Here is a 22,916-nt window from a genome sequence, read left to right as displayed (position 1 = left end):
AGGTTGTTGGAAGAGTGTTGGAAAATTTTTGAGAATTGAACGAGAGAACAAGATTTTGGAAAATTAAAATTGAGTAAGTGTGGAAAATGAAATTTTTTGGAGGGAAATAAAGTAAATACGAGGGAAGGAATGAAAGGAAATTTATGCATTTCTAAATGCCACATTTTGAAAGAGAATTACGACAGTTATTAAGATGTCATATCATACGGATAATTGTGACAGTTTTTAATAATCGCCATATTAAAACCGCCACAACTTACAAGTTCTTTTTAGTAAAAATTAAAATTTCAAATATTCAAATAAATACAAACATAAAATAATAATTATATAATTTAAATTAATCTATGTATCACTTCAATTATGATTAAAAAATATATATAAATATTTCTGATTTTATAATCTTAATATTAAAATAGATGGTACGTATGACTTAATCTGATTAATAAAAAACATATAAATATTTATAATTTATATTTATATAAAAATATTCTAATTTTATATCAGAGGTTGTTTAATAAAGTTCAAAGGTTTCCTATTTACAAATAGAAAGTATTAAAAAAAAACTTTTTATAAAAATACTTTAATTAAGAGATAGTTGATATAACTTGGAATTACTTTTTTATTTATTTTTAATTCTTAAGCGAGATCGTATTTATAATCTTTGTTTTGATATTAATTATTGAATGAAACTTTTATTAATAAACCAAAAATATAATGGATAATCTTATTATAACTCTTTCTAATTAATAATTAATAATTCAAATGTTAGGATTCAACTTTGACTTAATTAGTCTGTGGCAAAGAGAAATTATGTAAATGTGTTTTGTGTAAAATCTGGGTTGTTTAACAATGGTTATTTCAACTCAATATTAATTATATTTTACTATTTTTAACGTATAATATCTGAAACTGTATAGATATCTAAATTAATATATAATAATTATTTTAATACGTATAAGTATTAATTGATTTTTAAAAAAAAAGTATAGTTTATATTTTCATTCCATACAAAATATTAATTTAAAAAAAATAATTATTTTTTTCATAAACAATTAAATGTAACAAAAATTATTTATGTAAACAAAACAATTAAAAACAAAGGAATAATCTAAACACAAATGTTAAACAGAAAAGAAAATTAAATATGAAGTCTTGTTTGTAGAGTTAGAATGTAGCATTTAATACCTTTTCAAAATAAACTAACTTTACTCCAACTTAATTTTTACTTAATATCCTATCAAAGCATGACATTTCCTACATTCCTTGCATTTTTGCAACTTTCTTTTTATAACTTCTTCTATTTTCTTAAATTGGAACTTTTTCTCAAAAACAATTTTATGTGATTCAGATCAATTTTCAGTTATCGATGTAATTTATTTTATTTAAAATAATGAGACAAAGAGTTATCTCGAATCATAAACATAAATAATAACTCCGAATGATTAAAAAAAATTATATCAATATTTCTAATTTTATAATATTAAATTAAATTCTTACTAATCAATAAAAAAACAATAATTACATTAATTAATTTTATTGTATATTTAAAATGGATTTTAATTAACACTCTCAAAATTTATTCAAATGGCTTCTCAATAATAAACAGTTTTAATTTATAAATTTAATTACCAATAATATAACATAAATTTGGTTACTATATTAATATTTCTAATTTTAAATAATATATTTAATTAATTTTGATTAATAACACCAAATTAATTTATATTAATAATAATAATTTCAACAAATATATTCAAATCTGTAATTTAAAATAATGTCAAGCAAAATAAAAACTTATATTTCATATTTTTTTTCAAAAATACAATAAAAAACTATATAAAAAACATAAAAGAACATGGAGATAATTAATTTATTAATATAATTATTAAATTTCAAATAAAATATTTACATCTAAATTTGAAATACATATGAACTAATAATTTCTAAAATATCTCAATTAAAAACACATTTAACTTAAACTACAAATATATTCAAGGAAAATACAAACTTATTCCCATAAACAATTACGGTAAAATAAATTAAACAAATTAAATTTATAATAAAAACATCCAAAAAAAATATAAATTTAAACGATAAATTTAAAACAGAAACAAAATACAAATTGAAAAAAAAAAACACATACCTAGACAAAAGCCGAACAAGAACATAACTGGAAGGAAGAAGAAGCTCCGCTGGAAAACACCCGAAAACAATCCACATTTTATGAAGAAAAGAAAACAAAGCAAGAATCACACAAAACACAAATTGAAAAATCTGAAAAAAAAACTATGAACATAATCGATTACCCTATGCCTTAAAATACAACTTAATCAATTAGCCAAAGTTTTCAGGACCATAATCAATTATTCCTTCTATTACAAAACAAACATAATCGACTATGTTACTTATAATTGATTAAGTTCGTATTTACACACCTCAGATAATCGATTATGCTCCCAAAAAACAACACATAAATGATTATGTATTTAACCTAATCAATTATTAACTATTTTGAATGACATAATCAATTAAGTGTTGTGTTCTTTTTCACTGGTAATCGATTAGGCACGGTAGAAAACTCACACAATGGCTAACCTGAGATTGAAGATACAATTACAAACTCACTGGCTTTGCACTCTACTAACTCACGAAGCTTTCTAAGGCCACTCAAGCAATGCAAATGTTTGTTTGAATGAAATGTTTGTTTCAAATGCAGTGTGTGTTTTCCATAAGCATGTTTTATCTAATTCGTGAATGAAACAACATTATTTATGAGCTAACAACTCTAAGGTAGTGTATTCATCACGTTCATGGTGGTAAAAGATATTCCTTGTGCCAAAGTTAGGAATTTGTAAAATGGAGTAATTGTGGTGTCGTGCATGGCACTAGTGCAATGTAAAATCAATTCATTCAAAAAAGTGAAGAAAAAGGGAAGGCACAATGGTAAAAGGGATACTATGACATGACTTTCTCTTCACTCGTCTCTCTTTTCTCTTCAACCTTCAGAAGATCACTCATTCACTCAACTCCCTCCCCCCCCCCCCCCCCCCCCCACCTCATCTTTGCCCTGATCCAAATTGGATGACACCCTCTTATCCGTCTTTGACTACAATGTCACCTCCACAATCCAAACACACTATAAGAGAGTATAAATATAACAAATTCATGTGACATCACAAGTTTGAACTTAATATTAAGCCAATAATTAAATATAATTAAATAAAAGTTAAAGAAAATATTAGTCACAAACACATGTTATTTTATTAAGTTTTTTTTATATTGAAATATGATTTACAAGTTATCCTCTTAATTGTTATTTTTTTTAAAATATTAAGATAATTTCATTTACTTTATTTTACCTTATCACTCTGTAAGTAAATCTCACCTAGCATTTTGTATTAAATGCAACTTTCTAAAGTTGTCTAGTTTATCTTTTAGTTTAAATTTGTGTACGTTTTTTTTTATCTAATCTATATAAACTATTTGTTATGTAACATTATATTTTAACTTTTTTATTGTATTGTTTAAATTAGAGTCGACACAATGACATCACAAAAATTAATATTAAATTGCATTTCTTAGTTATAGCAACATTATGTTTCATCTTTTTCAAACTTAAACGATGTATTGGGAAACTACAAATGATGGATTATCTAATTCAATACTTAAATTGTGTATATATTAATGTTAAGTCTTTATATTATAACTTTATTTGATAAATTAAACATATTTATTTATGTTATCTTCAATATACGAGTTTTAATTATTTTTTTTCTACAAAAAGTTAAATTTATAGTATTACTAAAGAAATGGTTAATCTACATAATGAAAAGTATGCCATAAGATTAATTTGTTTTTAATCACTAAGCATGTTAACCTATATAAAAAGAATTTTAAAATTATTAAAATAAATATTACTTTATTTAAGAATTTTATTACGAAATCAGTATAGGCATAGTCATGCCAACACATCTACATAACTACTATTGCAAGAGAGTCTCAAAGAAAGTGAACTTGACTCATTCGGGTTGGCTTATCATAAATTGAGTTAAAAAAAAAAGTCTTCATGAAACCAATTTTTAAACACCAAAACAATTAGTTGCAATAGTAACTACATTAGAAACTATTTTAGAAACTAAATAAAAAATTGGTTTCTAAACTAGTTTCTATTATTGTTAAATAGTTTCTAAATTGGTATCTAATTAGCAACCAAGGTTTTAACTACCAATTATTTAGTTTCTAAATTTGGTCTCTAAAACCACCTTGGTTGCTAATTAGATACCAATTTAGAAACTATTTAACAATAATAGAAACTAATTTAGAAACCAATTTTTTTTGTTTCTAAAATGGTTTCTAATTTAGTTACTATTACAACTAATTATTTTGGTATCTAAAAATTGGTTTCTATTTCATGTTTTTCTTGTAGTGATAACTACTATTATAAAGAGGCTGTCAAATAAAGTCAATTTGATTCGAGTTGGCAGCTCATAATGAACTGAGTTAGAAATTAGTCAAATCAGCACTATAGTAAAATCATTAAATAGAAATCAATGGTATATAACAAAAATAAATGATTGTTATCTAAATTAGTTTCTATTATTGATAAATAGTTTCTAAATTGGTATATAATTAGCTAACATTTTTAAAATCTCTAAATAATTGGTAGTTAAAACTTTCGTAGTTAATTAGATACCAATTTAGAAACCATTTATCAATGATAGAAACTAATTTAAATATTAATAATTTTTTAATATATAAAATAGTATTTAATTTAGTCTAGTAACTAACTATATTTTTTTTTCTCTAAAATTGATTTTTATTTAATGATTTTCTAATATTACATATTCACTTCTAGGTATTAAAAAATGTGTAACCCCACTCAACCCAGATTGCCTCATCCTCCAACTTATTTCGTATGTTTATTTTAGTACAATCAATATGAATTTGTTCAAACTCATGTATAATTAGGAAATAATAGAATAAATATAGTAAAACTCAAAGTCTCAACCTATATAATTGAACAAACAAATAAATTAAACATCAAAATTATTTAAACACTATTATACTATATTCCAGTCTTAGAAAGATCAAAATATCAATTTAGATAATTAAAAATAATAAATAATTATAATGAAAACGATGAAAAACATTATAAAAAGTTATTGTGTTATGTGACTCAACCTACCTCCAATTTGACTCAAACTCCTTTATTTCATAACTTGACTCAAACTCCTTTATTTGATAAGTTAAGTAAGTCAAGTTCAATTTCACTCACATTTAAAAAAAAAAAAATTTTTAAAATCAAGTTTTGAACGTAGTGGGATTAACTCATACTATTCAACTTATTTTGACACTCCTAATAAAAAGTAAAATATATTTATTTTAATATATATATATATATATATCTGAAAATAAATATATATTTTTACGTAGAAAAAGTAAAATATTTATTGGTCAACCTGAAGCCATCAACGTATAATATCTGGATTTGTTCCAATCAACCCAAAACATCCTTAAAAGTTACAACTGCGTCACAGGTTTGGCCCGTCATAATTGTGTCACAAGAAAATGTAGTAAAAGTGGGCACCTGTCTGGGACATGCTGGGAATAAAAAATAATGTTGTATAGTGTGCTGTTATTTATTGTGCTCTATGTTATCCTTAAAATGTAAAGCCCAACAGCACAAACACTTTCCTTCTGTAGGTTAGATGTTGCCAATAATGTATATTTTTTAATTATTTTTCTCAACAGCTAAACTTTGAGTTTTTTTATTTATTAAAATTTTTATTTTTTAAATTTGAAAAAAAAAAAACATAATTTTAGTCTCTTCTACTTAATCTTTTACATTTAGTGTTAAGGACTAAAACTGTATTTCTTTTCATTTGAAGAACATTTTTTTTATTTGAAGGATGAGAGTTGAAAGTCCATATTTTTTAATATGTTCTTCTGAATACATTCTTTATTGTTATTTGAAATTTCTTACATATTATAAAATACAAAAAACAATTTATATACACCGAATAGAGAAATCTTTATTATTATTATATGAATATTATTAATATTTACGTTATAAATACGGATGTTATCCAATAAATATTATAAATTATTTTTTTTCTTAAAGGATGATGATTTTATTTAATAATTTAACTCAACTCATAAGATTAAATTATTAAATAGTCGAATAAATATTAACATATTTATTTTAAAATAAGAAAAAAATACAATTTTAATATATAAAAAATTGAATTTTATGAATTTTATCTGAACTTCGTCATTGAAATAATTGAATCCATATGTTTTTTTTTAATTTAAAATAATCAGTAGTTCGCTCAGAATTAATTATACATTAATATTGTTTTTTTAATAAAATACAATTAACAAAATATTTAAAATATACTTAATTATATTAATTTTTAACAAAGTTTAACTAAAACTAACAATTATTATTTTTTTATAATAAGACTATTTTTTTTTAATGTTGTTACTTGTAACTTCCCAAAATATTATAATTTTTTTTTAATGTTATCCAATAAATATTATAAATTATTTTTTTTCTTAAAGGATGATGATTTTATTTAATAATTTAACTCAACTCATAAGATTAAATTATTAAATAGTCGAATAAATATTAACATATTTATTTTAAAATAAGAAAAAAATACAATTTTAATATATAAAAAATTGAATTTTATGAATTTTATCTGAACTTCGTCATTGAAATAATTGAATCCATATGTTTTTTTTTAATTTAAAATAATCAGTAGTTCGCTCAGAATTAATTATACATTAATATTGTTTTTTTAATAAAATACAATTAACAAAATATTTAAAATATACTTAATTATATTAATTTTTAACAAAGTTTAACTAAAACTAACAATTATTATTTTTTTATAATAAGACTATTTTTTTTAATGTTGTTACTTGTAACTTCCCAAAATACTCCTAAGTATTAATACAGGTTGTGGTTCTATATAATCTTAGAACCTTTCAAAATATTCCTAATGCGTGATGATTAGGACTTGTATAAAAATAAATAATTACATTTCAAAGCTCGAAATTAAAATTATAAGGTCTTTAAGGCACTCCTGCAACTATATCAAGATATGCTCATTTATGTAGTACAATCATCGCAATTTACAACATAACAAAAAAATAAGGGTAAGTTAATGAAAAGAAATTTCATAATAAACTCAATACATGCAATAAGAACCAATCAAATTAGTCATTCTCAAGATTTCTTTTAAAATGTTGTCATAGAGAATTCTAATTATTAATTTTTATCATTCATATAAACCACACATGAATTTATTTTCAATCACAATCATTGAATTTCATTTCAATTCAGAGTACTTTGATTTCATTTCAACCATACTGAATATTCAATAATCCATCATATTTCGAAATACTCATTAAGTATGTCCCTATCAGAGACTAACATCTGATCCAATACCCAAGACTTAAATTTACATATGAATCTAAGAGAAATGATAAGACTAAATTCAAACATCCAAAACCGTGTGACTACAAGTGATCACAATGTGTATGAACTCTCTCGTCAATTTCTCACCAATTGATACCTTAGTCCATGTGACTTAGATCATCAATGAAGCTAGAAGATCTCTATTAAAACACATGTTTTTCATATTTAATTTACCATTACACAACATCTCATACATTATCACAAATCTATGGCATCAAGTTCATACAAGGTTTCCTCATAATATATCATTCAACCACTCATACATCATTTAATTTTTTTTAGATACATCACAAAATCATTTAGGAAATTCACAATTGAATTGATTATACAAACTCATATTTACTTTATATTTATATATAACTCATTAAAGAGACAGACAATAAGAAAAGAAGAATTTTCTTTTTAGCTCAAGCTATAATGGATTTTTAGCTTGAGTGAGAATTTTTAACTTAAGTGAGAATTTCACTTCTTTCTCAAGTGAAAATTTTCTCACTTGAGCAAAAATAAGGTCGAAATCAAGCTGAGTTGTAGTGAAATTTTCACCAAAGCAAATTTTTCCTCGTTGAACGAGAATTACTCACACTTGAGCGATAATTTCCTCGCCTAAGCGAAAATTGACCCAAGACTAGACTAAACTTAGTTGCACTGAAATTTTCGCTTGAACAAAAATATTTTCGCTTGGACGAAACTAATTTTCTCTTAGGCTAAAATCATTTCGCTTGAGTGAAAATGAACCCAAGAGTAAGGTAAATTTTCTACCATATTTCGCTTGAACGAAAATATGTCGCCTAAGATAAAATACAAAAACTTAAGTAATTTAAGAGACCTAATTCGAAACCTTCATCCAAAATCAACACTCCAAATCATTCAAAACAAAATTCACAATATTAAAAAATGTATTTAACATACAAAATAACACTTAAATACTAAATTATCAAAATATAATATTTCTACAAATTCAAACAACATCCCTGCAAGAGAAATTGTAACTTGGGACCACGTCCCATCTACATTCAAATCTTCTAGTCTATTATACTATTAAAAACTAAAGTTAGTTTCCCTTACCTTAATTGTTTGATTTCCAAGCAACCTTTATAACCTTATTCTTTTTAGTTTGTATAAGCTTTAAGTTATGAGAACCTAATGCAAGTTATCTAAATAGAACATAAATTCAATATATAGTAGAATAAGTTGAGATGATCACTTTTCTCAACTAACCCCATCAAGACTGATTACTAAATCCTAAGAAAAAGAGAGAATAAAAGATCTTTAGAATAAATATGAACTTGCTCTATTTGAGAATTTGTTCAGATAGAAATGCAATGCTACATAGCTCTTCAGTTATTGTCACGTATAATCAAATTCTGAAATAGATGATGTGTGGAATGACAAATAAAGAAAAAAAGTGGAGGAATAAAGAGAGAAAGAGAGTGTTTTATATTTTATTTTAAATCTAAAAATAGCTTGGATAACATTTTGAACAGTAAAATAAGGTTAATAATATAGCTTTACGATAAAAGCAAAATAAAAATAGAAAAAATTAAGTAAATTTATTAGAATTTAAAAAAAAAATCAATAACAAAATATATTCAATTTTCTTTAAACCTGCAATTCACAATATAATAGTTGTTAATGTTTAAACAACTCTCAATAGGTTGTGTAACATAAGAAAATGAACGATATATAAATTTTATTAATTTACTCAATATATGTATAAATTCACTTATTTATAAAAGAAGGAAATAAAAAAAAACCAACATTCATATATTTCTTCCAACTCTCGCTCCTGCACTTAGACAAATATTTGTTCATGTACGATCATCGCAATTCATACACAAACAAATACATGCAAGGGTAAGTTATCGAAATAAAGTTCTGACATACAAAAATATAACTAAAAGAATTAATTTGATTAGTAATCCATAATTAATTTATTTTCATTTTTACTCAAACCCAGTCATACAGAAATCTAGATATCAATCACAATAATTCGATTTCATTTTAATCCACTTTACTTTGATTTCATTTCAATTATACTGACTTCACATAGATTCATTTACCTCACAATACCTTGATTTCCTTTCAACCCTCGGTACCTTTGATTTCATGCCAATCATAGTGATTGCATATGAATCTATCGTCTTCCGGGAGACTCATTAATCATATTATAGCCACATAAATCCATTTGTCTCACAATACCTTAATCTCCTTTAAATTCTCAATATCCTTTTGATTTCATTTCAATTAGTGATGACATATGAATTTATTCTCTTCCAGAAGACTCATTAAGTATGCCCCTATTAGAGACTGACATCTAATCCACTCCATTTAGATCATAGTAAGTTCAAACATCCATACCGTGTGACTACAAGCAGTAATAGTGTGTATGAACTCCCTCTTCAGCTTCTCACCAACTGATACCTTAATGTACCAAAACACAACATCTCATACATTACCTCAAATGTATGACATCAAGTTCATGCAAACTTTCATCAATCACATACAACACATATCATTCACATACAATACATATCAATCACTTATACATCATTCAATATTTCTCAGATAAATTACATACATATATATATATATATCAAATTCATACTCATATAAACTCATAATCAAATTCAGTTTAACTAACTTTATAACGTAACATGCATACAATTACTAGATTAAATTATTATCTAAATCATCTATCTAAGGTTCTATTAAAAAAATATAGATAGTTTCCCTTACTTGAAATTTTTTATTCCAATGAAAACTTTAACTCGAGCAGAAAAACCACTCCAAAATCTAGGGACCTAAAGCATATTATTAAAACATCACCAAAATTCAATATGTAGTAAAACAAGTTGAGAGGAACACTTTTCTCAACTGTCCCCATCAAGATTGATGACTAAATTCTGAGGAGAAATAGATGATAAAGAATCTGTAAAGTAAAAATGAACTTCCTATATTTGAAGATTAGATTGAGTAAAAATGTAGTTTGACTTATCAGTGTGTGATTAGATTTGGAAATAGATGAAATATAAGAGAGAAATTGAAGAGAATAAAGAGAAAAAAAGAGGAAAAGAAAGAGAAAAAAGAAAGAAAAGAAGGTTGGGAGGGTTTACTTATAATCATATCAACCAACCCTACAATACAACCAATCAATCTAATTATAAAGTGAACATTAATAAATTATTTAGATTGGATCAAAATTTGTTATTATATATTCATATAATTAATAGAAAGAAAATAATTTATTTATATAAATTCATTCATAAATATTTATTTCGTTAAAAAAAATTATCAATTTACTTTATGAATGATTACATATTCTCTCCAATTCAAAACAATATATACACTATTATAAAATCATTAAATATAACCAATTTTAGAGATTAAAAAATATTTAGTAACAAAACCTTGATATTTAATTAGATATTAATTTAAAAATTATTTATCAATAATATAAATTAATAATTTTTTAATCTTTAATATATCTAATTTAGTTAATGTAACAACTAATTATTTTTTGTCTTTAAAATTGATTTTTATTTAATAATTTTCTTGTAATAATATTTTTTAATTTTTCTATATTAGAATTGATTAAACATTAAAATCAACTAGGGTAGATATTTCATCTAGGTTTAAAGAAACTGGAGAGGACTTTTTCACATAATAACTCATCAGCTATTTTTTGAAGTCCAATGTATCCTTTTATTAATATTTAATGTTCAAAGTTAATCCAGTCATTTTCTATAGTTAACTTTTTGTTTTTAATTTTAATAATTTATTTTACAAAAATATGTTTTCGAAAATTGTTTTAAGATATATCTTAAAATTTATTTTTGAAAATTAAAAATAATTAATTAGAAAAATATACTATATCGGGTTCTTCGTACATGAAACAATTAGGAAGATTTTTTTTTCAAATATAAGAAATATATATATATATAACCACTTTTAAATGCATTAATTGTTAATTTCTTGTGTACCATTAATTCATTATAAAGTATATTAACGAAATACTCATTCATTTTTCTAGTACATTTATTAGGTCATTAACGATATAAATCAATTTTACTTTTATTGGGATTGAGCAATGATCATTGAAATATTCACACTATAATTAAATATTACTCTCCCTTAAACTATTCAGTTTTATGGATATCTTTGAAATAAAATTTAAATTTATTAATTAATTAAAACTCGTTAGTTTAATTATTATTATTAATCTTCACAATTAAGATATATTTATCTTATTATATCACTATATCACTGTAAGAAAATTGTAAGGATTGAGACAAATAGTCTTAGAGTAGAAGTGGTAAAATTAAAATGATACCTGAATATTTTATTATTAAATTTGAAAGAGCATATAAATAGAAATTTTGTTATTCAGGTTCCATTTTAAAAAGAACCACCATCTCTTTAGAAAGTTATTTTCCTTTTCCCTCCCTTCTCTCTAAGATTCTGACTTCCTCGTTCATCTGTTCGACGATCAGAGTCCACCATCAGACTCCTGGTAGTGAGCACCACACAAGACTGCCTGATCAGAATCTCTGATAGAGTAAGTTCAATTTTTGCTCTTCTCTCTGAGTCAACTTTTGAACTTGTTAGGTTGTTTTTGTCTTTGCTTTTCATGTGACCCTTTTAGCTTCAGGGTTAATCTCTGTTAGCTCAAGGTCCTGATGATATAGTTAGATTTTTTATTAGGACTCTGTGGTGCAGATTAAGTTACCTTTAAGTTCTTGCTGGATTTAGAGCTCTTAGCGAGTATTTGCTAAATTTTAGGTAAGGGAAGCTAGCCTTAATTTCCAATAGAACACTAGGCTAAAAGATCTAAATGTGGGGGTGACGTGGTCACCAATCTCAAACTTTTTTTCAGGATTTGTTTGTTTTAAGTATATTAGAAATTGACTGAGATTCGAATGTGAAATTTCATATATGGTTGCTGTTATACAATTATAATGTGTTAAGTATTGGTTGTTTGATGTTGATTTAGAGTAATTTTCAGCTATAGCATGCACTTTGTTATTTTTGGATGCCCTCTGGTGTTATTTAGATCAAACTAAACTATTTTCGATCAATCCAAATTTCCTGGGTGCTCTTTGGTGTGATTTAGATCAAACTAAAATATTTTCGATCAATCCAAATTTCCTGGGTGCTCTTTGGTGTGATTTAGATCAAACTAAAATATTTTCGATCAATCCAAAATTTCCCGGGTGCTCTCTGGTGTGATTTAGATTAAACTAAAATATTTTCGATCAATCCAAAATTTCCTGGGTGCTCTTTGGTGTGATTTAGATCAAACTAAAATATTTTCGATCAATCCAAATTTACTGGGTACTCTCTGGTGTGATTTAGATCAAACTAAAATATTTTCAATCAATCCAAATTTCCTGGGTGCTCTCTGGTGTGATTTAGATCAAACTAAAATCTTTTCGATCAATCCAAATTTCCTGGGTGCTCTTTGGTGTAGTTTAGATCAAACTAAACTGTTTTCGATCAATCCAATTATATATATATATATATATATATATATTAATATTATTATTATTTTAGCATAGTTTATTTTGGATTATTATTGTTAAATAACTTTTTGGATATATTTGGGTTGTTAGAAAGTATAAATTATATGTTATGATTGAATGGTGTATTGATGTGTTAAATGAAGTGTGCAATGATGTGAAAGTAAGATCAAGACATAGTATTTTCAGGAAAGAAAATATCGTGTTAAGATTGGTTAAGATGTGCATTGACTAAGGATTCGTTTAGAAGGAGATATCCTGACTCTACTGAGATAATGGAATCATATAGATGAAGTTATTCAGGTGGTGAGAGTCGAAGGAGGTTCATATGGATGGGTAAGTTATTTGAAAGATAACTAACTTGACCTGTTATATGAGTTAACCCTGTCATACTAGGAGAGAGATGATATTGAGATTATTTATGCGCATAACTGTGTGGATTTCACAGTGATTTTGTATGACAGGTGCTGATCTCTGAGTCTAAGTCAACGCACGAGTTTTCCGGAAGTAGAGTCAAGTGTCTATGTGATATGAGTCAGTGAAAGTCTGACATGTGAAAGATGAATATTGAATTTTAATAGACACTTGATGCTTTGAGAATTTGTATGACACTTGATGATTTGAGAAATTGTATGAAACTTAATGATTTATGTTTATTAATTTCAAATTGAAATTATATAGAATTTTGTTTTATATAGCTAACTTACCATGTTATTTGTTTGTATTGTTTCTTTATCTGTGATGATCGTGTATTTACACGGGAGCAAATGATGTTACAGGTGATTGAGCTCCTCTCCAGTGAGAAGCTGGATGATGAAATTATTTTAGTTGAAATTTGAATATTTGTTTTAATTTTATGTAGATATTAAAGTTTTATGAAGAGAGATATGTTTTGTAACATTTTAAGAAAAAGTGGTGGACATATTTGTATTATGTTTATATTTTCTTTTTAATATTATACAGATTTTTTTTTTAGTTTTTAGATGTGGGAAAATATAGGGATGTTACACAAATCATTAAATAAATAAAAAATTAAAAATTGAAATAATTAGTTATTATGTGACTAAATTAGAAATTATTTTATAAACTAAAAAAATTATTGGTTTTTAAAGTAATTTCCGTTATTAATAAAAGTTTATAGAATAGCGTTTTTAAATTAGTATCTAATCATTGACTACCAAAGTTTTAGTTACTTACTACTTTATATTTAAATTAGTTTCTATTAGTCGTTTAGAGACTAATTTAGAATTTACAATATTAGTAGTTAAAATTTTTGTAGCTAATTTAGATGCCAATATAAAAGTTATTTTATAAATTTTTATTAATAGAAACTATTTTAGATACCAATAATTGTCTAATTTGGTCAATGTAGTGACTAATTATTATTTTTTTGTCTAAATTTCATTGCTATTTAATGATTTTCTTGTAGGGTATATAGTAACATCCCAAAAATATATCTAACTATTATAATACAAGCTTCATAGGTTTCTATACAAACTTAGAGTTTTCCAAAACATTACTAATGCATGATTAGTACTTATAGAAATACAAATATTTACAATTCGTAGCTCAAAACAAACTTTAAAGCCTGCCTCTCCTGCACCTTCGTGTACATAGGACAATCATCACAATTCGAACACAACAAGAAAAAGCAAGGGTAAGATAGTAAAAATAAAATTTTATAATATACACAATTAAATCAGAAAAGAAAACCAAATTACATGATCATTTTATCAATTATTCAATCTTTTTCAAATCCCAACATAAAAATCACATAGATCTCACATGGATCTACACATCCGGAATATTCAACAAACAGAATAACAACTGACGCCTTCCGGAAGACCCGTATTAAGTAAGTCCTACTACATACTAACACCTGATCCAAAGATTATCAGCGAATCCAATGGAAAGAATCAGGGTAAGTTCAATACAACCCAAGTCGTGCATCTCATATGTCACGGTGTGCATGAACTCCCCCATCAGCTTCTCACCACCTGATATCTTAGTCTATGTGACTTAGATCATCAGTGAAGCTCGGAGATCTCTGTTACCACATAGACATCAATACTTAATACACAAACATCAATCCATACATTATCCCAAATGTATGAATTCAATTCCATTCAATTTTTATCATACAATATCATTCAAAATGCAATCCACAATATTTAAAATCTTATTTAACATAAAAAAATAACACTTAAACACTAAACCATCAAAATCTAATATTTTTACAAGTTTAAACAATATATAAACAAACAACACAATATATAATCAAAGTACGTCCCTACAAGATAAATTGAAACTTGGGACCACGTCCCTTACACATTCAGATCTTCTACCTTAGGGTACTATTGAAAGTTAAAGTTAGCTTCTCTTACCTTAATTGTTTGCTTTCTTCTTCTTCATTTTTTACGTTGTTACATTATCCCCAACAACAAAAAATTTTGTCCTCGAAAATTAGCTTACCAAGAAAAATTAGGATATGATTATCGTATCTTCTCTTTTATTCCTCAAATGGAATCACATCATATGAGATTTTCCAATACTTTGATTATGTCGATATTTCTACCATGAAGTTACCTTACTTAGAACCCAAAATTTTAACTAACTTCATCTCAAAAGACAAATATTTTATTTAACTAAATCAAATAATAGAAGATGATTGTGACCAATTATATATATATATATATATATATATATATATTTCCATAGTTACGATACACGAAAGGCATAATGAATGTTGGTTAACAGAAGAGATAAACAATTTTATAAGAAGTAGAACCTATGAACTTTGGAGTCATCTTCTTAGATATGATTGCTCTTCGTACACCAAGGAATGACATAACTCTCAGAAAATCATGATTGCCCATAGAGAAACTTAAAGGTCTTCTTCATTTATTTGCATCAAATGTCTGCCTGGTCGAATATGTCTTAAATAATCATAGTTCTCAAAATTTAGGTCACAATTGCTAATAACTAAAGTGATGAAAAAAAATACGTTTATGTTTTTTTTGCTTGGCTTACTTCCTCCTAGTGCATATCAATGAATGCTTGGATGTCTTTTTCCTCCATGATCTTCAAGTATTTTGCAATATTTCTACTGAAAGGTTCTTGTCAAATTACCTAAGAGATTTTGATGTGACTTAACTTAATGATCCACAACTTTGTTGTATTCTAACATGAAGAGAGACACCTCACACCAATCTCTTTGCAAGCATATATCTAATAACACTCATGTTATCCAACTCAAGCTTATACAAATATAGGCAACACCAAATCCCAAAGAAATGGAATTCATAGAACCTTGAGATAGGTATAATTAAATAAAAAATGGATTCTTTCCATATTTATTGGGAGAACCTCTTTTACTTTCTAATGGTCATATGTGGGTGTCAACATCACTAACTCATTTTGTTCTTAAATTTCAAGTGATATTATTCTCATATTCATAAGGATTTGCAACATCAATTACTAGAGACCTTTGATCGGGTAGAAATGTACCCTAACTCCTCAGCTACACCATGGCGTGATCATATATTAAAATAGATGAGGTATGAGAGAGAAATTGAAGAAAGAATGGAGAGGGAGAGAGAACGGGTGAATAGAGGGGTCTATGGCTTCTCTCTTTTTTTTCTTCATTTTTTACGTTGTTACATATATAAAACTCGAGGTAGTATTTTTTTTAATGAATTAGATATTTATTTATGAAAGATTATGAGTAGATTTTTTTAGATTATGTAAGTTAATCCGTCTCGTTCTATTAATGATCTGATAGGTTAGGTTAGTTAGGCCTAAACAAGTTGACAGATGAAAATATTTCGTTAATTCTGTGCTTTTTTTAATTGACTTACATGTATGATCCAACTCGCATTAGTTATAAGAATAATATAATATTAATGTTGAATTTTATTTTATAAAAATATTTTTTAAAAATATACTTTAATATAATTTATATTGAAGAATTGCATATTCTTTCTTTAAAAAAATATCAAATAATGAATATGATTTTTTAAATAAATAAGTCATGCATAAAATTGAGTTTTCTAATATAATTTTAACAAAATTGAATAAGAATTAATGGTTTATTTTTATCTCGTGTAATTCAAGTCAAAGTTTATCCCTCCATTCTTCTAACAAGTATTTGTCATGAGGACAACTTTTATGACTTATTTGTAAGGTTTTATTAAGGGTGGGTGATAAAAAAAAACACTATATAAATTTAAAAGAAATTTATATTTAAAAGTGAATTTTTTGTAAAGAAGAATATTAAGGTGACATTTTAAATTAAATGAGTAATAAATAATATGATTAATCCTCACAAGATAAATAAATTTAGTTTTTATTTCATTACATTGAATAGTATCACATTATTTAGGAAATAAAATAAATGTCAATTTATATACACATTCTTTTCTTGACTTATCCCTTTTAAAGATAAAACTGTGATAGAGATTCAAACTTTAAAGTGAATAATAACTCATATATGTCTTCTCATTATTGTATAAGAAAAATTGTCAAACTCATCCATTTTATTTGATGAATGGTTAGAGATCCATTCATGATTTTTCAAAATTCAATTAATCTTCTTAACAATATTTATAAGTAAAAATTAATTCAACTACCTTTTTATAATTAAATATTTCTTGAATTTTCCTTTTTAATATTTTTCAAAAGTATGTTTTTAAATTTATTTTACGAAACTTAATTTTTTGTTTTTAAAACATATATTTTTGAACAGATATCCATCCATGAAAAAATGGTTAATGGATGGATCAGCTTGGAGTTTTATTAAATAGATTAGATTTTTCTTAACTTTTTTACTAGATCAAAACTTATTTCATTTATTTCCTTATTTTTATAAACATTTATTAACGTTGTCAATTATATAATATTTTTTATTCAAAAATTAAAATAATTTGATCGATAAATTTTACTTACAACAAATATTTGAAATGTTCTGAATTTTAGAAACTAAAAACTAATCATTATCCTCTTATGCTTTAATTAAGTATTTAGTGAGTGATATATTTTTGTATTAAATCATTTTTTTTGTCATTATAATATTTTTTTAGTTTTATTAAATAGATTAGATTTTTCTTAACTTTTTTACTAGATCAAAACTTATTTCATTTATTTCCTTATTTTTATAAACATTTATTAACGTTGTCAATTATATAATATTTTTTATTCAAAAATTAAAATAATTTGATCGATAAATTTTACTTACAACAAATATTTGAAATGTTCTGAATTTTAGAAACTAAAAACTAATCATTATCCTCTTATGCTTTAATTAAGTATTTAGTGAGTGATATATTTTTGTATTAAATCATTTTTTTTGTCATTATAATATTTTTTTAGTTTTATTTCATTATTTTAAATGTTCTCAATTTAGTTTATTTTTCTTAAATGAGTAACATAATTTCGTCTATCAAATTGATGGTAACTAACTATTTTTTAAAAAATTAAAAATAAATTGAAAAATTATTATAATATTAAAATAAAAAGCATATTTAACCAACTGTGTTTTACCATAAATTGTCACTCATTTTTACCATTTTTTTTATGTTATCACCATCCTTAATTTTATATATATATATATATATCAGATATCAAAATGGATTTAAATTTGTAAGTTAAGCAATCAATATATATTTTCATCAATATTATTATTTATTATCATTATATCCTAATACATATTATATACTATATATAATTAATATTTATCATGTTATGAACTTATACAATTTCATAAGGGTGTAAATAACTATTTTAGTCCACAAATTTTTGAATTAATGATAATTTAGTCTATGAAAAATCATAAATGTTAACTAAATATCTAAAAGTGTCAAAATATGCTAATTATGTTTTGTTATATAAACTAATATTAAATATTTTTAAAAAAATACAACTTAATACCAAACTAATCTTTCAAATAATACAACATTGTGAAATTGATTCTTAAATTACATTTTACTTTTATAAAACTTAGGATAACATAATTATTCCGGGATTAAATAAGAATCTTTATTCTTTCAAAAGCTAAATTATTACATATTTATGCATTCAGAAATTAAAAAAAAATGTTGATTTACTTCTTTCAGGAATTAAACCAGTGCTTAATCTCTCTTAAATTAAAAAAAAAAAAAAAAAAAAAGAGTAAAGGTGGTAGACAATTGCAATCTCCTTGCAGAAAAAGTGTATACGTATTCCAAGAACAAGATTTTTTTTTTTTCCATTTATAATATAATTTATGGGTGGGTTATGTTGCTTCTGAATTACGTTGTTGTGTTTGGCACGCTATTTCATTGTCAACCGCAATGCCCTTTTTCGTTTTTTTGTTGGTTTTTATTGACAAGATGATAAGGCTTTTCTGTTCATCTAAATCAAATAAGTTCATTCCTATGTCATTCCCGAACAAGGAATAGTTTTAATGTGACATGTTGGTCTAGAATAAACAAAGTATAAGGATCTTATTTCTTCATGTTTCTTCATTTTGTTCACTTTAACTTACTTCTTGTTGTCTATAGAGGATACACCCACTTCACCCCCTTTTCACATTTAACAATCATAAAACTGATATTAGGGCACACAACCATTAAGTCTAGGGCTAGGAATAGGACCACCACATTCAAAGCTCCTTCTTTTCTTTTGATTCATTTCTAATCAAACCCTATTAATTTAACCTATCCTAATAATAAGCTTGCTTTTGTTGAAGTTCTTCCAAAATTCAACAAATAAAAGGTATAATCCTACTTTCCAACTATTCTTTTGCTCTAAAAAAATATTTTAAAAAAGTTATTATAGAGATAATTTTTATTATAGTAGTTAAATTAAATTTTTCGATGGTTATATTCTACTATCATAAATATTTAATCTAATGTATATATTCTACTATCATAAATATTTAATCTAATGTATATATTTTACTATCATAAATATTTAATTTTATATTCAACGTAAAATGTATTTACAATCAAAATAATAAAAATTATTTATAGTATATAAATAATATAGTTTTCATTTATTTTATAAACAAGTTTTATGAAGATATTTTAATCTTATAAACTCATTTATAAAAAAAAATACTAATTACTTTTATTATTTAAAGCAATTTTGCACGTTTGAAAAATAGAAGGGAAGAGTAATTTATTGTTACCAACTTTGAGAGCATGTGCAATTAAAGTTGAGCCATCACATCTGGTTTTGTTTCACAATTTCTGTAACATGTCAAATTGTAACTTTCAATGGAGTTTTTTTCTTCTTATAAGGGTAATAAAGAGGTTTAGATTCATGGCTTTGTAATAAAATTTCAACATTGTAGTGATTTCAGTGGTGAAGCTGTTACATAATAATATAGTTTTATAAAAATAAGACTCCATGTAAGTGCTTTTCCTTGTTTGGTTTCAAGTTAACATTTTGTTCTTGGTCCACCTCACTTCAAAAAGTCTATTTTATTGTTCCAGTTTTGAAATGATGTTCAAATCCCGTTTTAACTACTTTTTAGATATTTTTTATAATTATTCTCTTTTTTTTTCTTTCTATTTGTAATAAATAACTAAAATATCTCTTCACTGCTGTATTTTCTCTCATTTCAGTTTTTCTTTATCTTTTGTTCATTCTTTTAAAAACTAAATAATATTTCTTATTGAATCTCGTACCAAGTGTAATTAACTTTTTTTTATTAGATTTAGGATATATGTGTTGAATGACTTTCTTTAAAGTATTAATAAAAAATAAAAAATAAATTTCTTCTTAAGCTAAAACCAGATAATATACAACAATTTTATAGCTACATGAAAACATTTTTACGTAAATTAGTGTTAATTTATAGAAAAATATTTTTATTTTCTTTCTAAAAGATAGAAAAGTTTATCAAAACTTATTATATAATGTCCCGTATTTTAAAATTATTTTATTTTTAGTGTTTTAAAAAAAATCAAAATTGATTAATATGATTATTTTTTAATTAAACTCTATTTATTTCTTTTCAAATAGTTTTAAGGAATTAATTTAATCTTTGTATAGAAAGTAAAAATAATTCGTTCACTGAAAAAGTAAGAATTTTTTAATATATTTAAAATGACACGTTAGTTATTATTTTTAATGTAGGAGTAAAAAGTTAAAGGTGTAAGATAAATAAAGTACACCAATATTTTTGTTAAATATCACTCCTACATTCTAAATTGAGTGCCAACAAAAATATAAATTAATTAACACTCTTGGTCTTGAATTTTTTTTAATCTCATTATATTTTTTTTCAAAAATAATTTATATTTATAATAGACAAACATAATTTTTAAATTTAGGAAGAAAAGTAATTCTTTTAATAAGCGATATATTTTTTTTATTATTAATTTAAGAGACAAAATGTGTAACATCCCTAATTTTTTACTCATATATATACTAAAAAAAATAAAACAAGTAATATTTAATTAACGTATGAATATATACAACTATCTCATAATTGTATTTCGAAAATATATCCCTAAGGATTTTAATAATACATCAAAAGTTACTAAAAAAAAATCAAAAAGAGCACTCTAATTAAAACTATCACACCTTCCAATTGCTCACTTAGGAACTCTATTACGTGCAATCTCATTTGTTCTCGTGTACAACACGATCATCACAAATAAAGAAACAAACACAGTCAAATAACAGGGTAAGGTAGTTATAAAAAAATCTATATAATTTTAATTTCAAATTAATAAACATAACTCATCAAGTTTCATACAAATTCACAAATCATAATTTATCTTTCACGACTTCTACTGACTCACAACACATAGACACTTGATTCTACTTCTGGAAAACTCGTGTATTGAACTTAACATCCAAAGACCTTCACATGTCATACTACTTGATGTGAAATCCACACAGTCATGCACATACTCATCTCAATGTCTCATCATCCCATCATCTCATATGATAGGGTAAATCTATTTGATATGCTCTGATGAGTTCTTTCAAACCTCTGACTCAGCCAAATGGACCTCCTTCGACTCTCACCAACTGAATAACTTCATCTATGTGATTCCCAAGATACTCACAGATCAATACACCTTAATAACAATCTCAACACGGTATTTCCTTTCCTAAAAATATTATGCCTTGATCACACTTTCACACTATTCCATATTTCATGTAACACATCAATGCACCATTCAATCACATCATATTTTAGACTTTTCAAAACAATATAAATATATCTTAAAATTCACTGAAATACAGAACTAAACTCCTTTAATTATATTTTTAAATAAGATTTAGAATTTTTCACTTAAAAAAATAAGCAATAATACATTAGGCTTTAAAAAGCAATATATATATATATATATATATTTACAGAGATTCTAGCTTGAGCGAGACCCATTATCGCTCAAGCCGAGAGCACCCAAAATTTCATCACAGGTCTCGCTTGGGCGAGAATTTACTCGCTTGAGCGAGAAAGGACCCGATAACATCTCCCTTTTCATTTTATTCTCGCTTGAACAAGAATTATCTTGTCTGAGCAAATATGCAGAAAAATTCTGCATAAACCTGTTATGTCTGTTAAATTCTAAACAAACTTCCCATTCAATTGATACATTTATAAATCTACACATTAAAATTGACAGTTCATGCTCAGCATGATACAAGCATTCTCATTGAATCATAAAATTATTATGTGATCTATACATATATATGATTTTTAAATCATAATCATTTAAAATCAAACAACCAATTCTCAATCACAATACTTTCAATTTCAATCAAATTACAATTTACTCAAAACAATATATCCTGCAACAAAATTTGGAACGGGTGATCACTTCACCCTCCACATCCAAATCTTCTAACCTAGGGTTCTATTGAAAATTTTAAACTAGCTTCCTTTACGTTTACTTGACCAGGTGCTCACAAAGCTC

Source organism: Phaseolus vulgaris, chromosome 11 (genome assembly GCF_000499845.2).
Source record: "Phaseolus vulgaris cultivar G19833 chromosome 11, P. vulgaris v2.0, whole genome shotgun sequence".
In the NCBI taxonomy this organism is placed as follows: domain Eukaryota; kingdom Viridiplantae; phylum Streptophyta; class Magnoliopsida; order Fabales; family Fabaceae; genus Phaseolus; species Phaseolus vulgaris.
Note: the sequence above shows the minus strand (reverse complement) of the source record.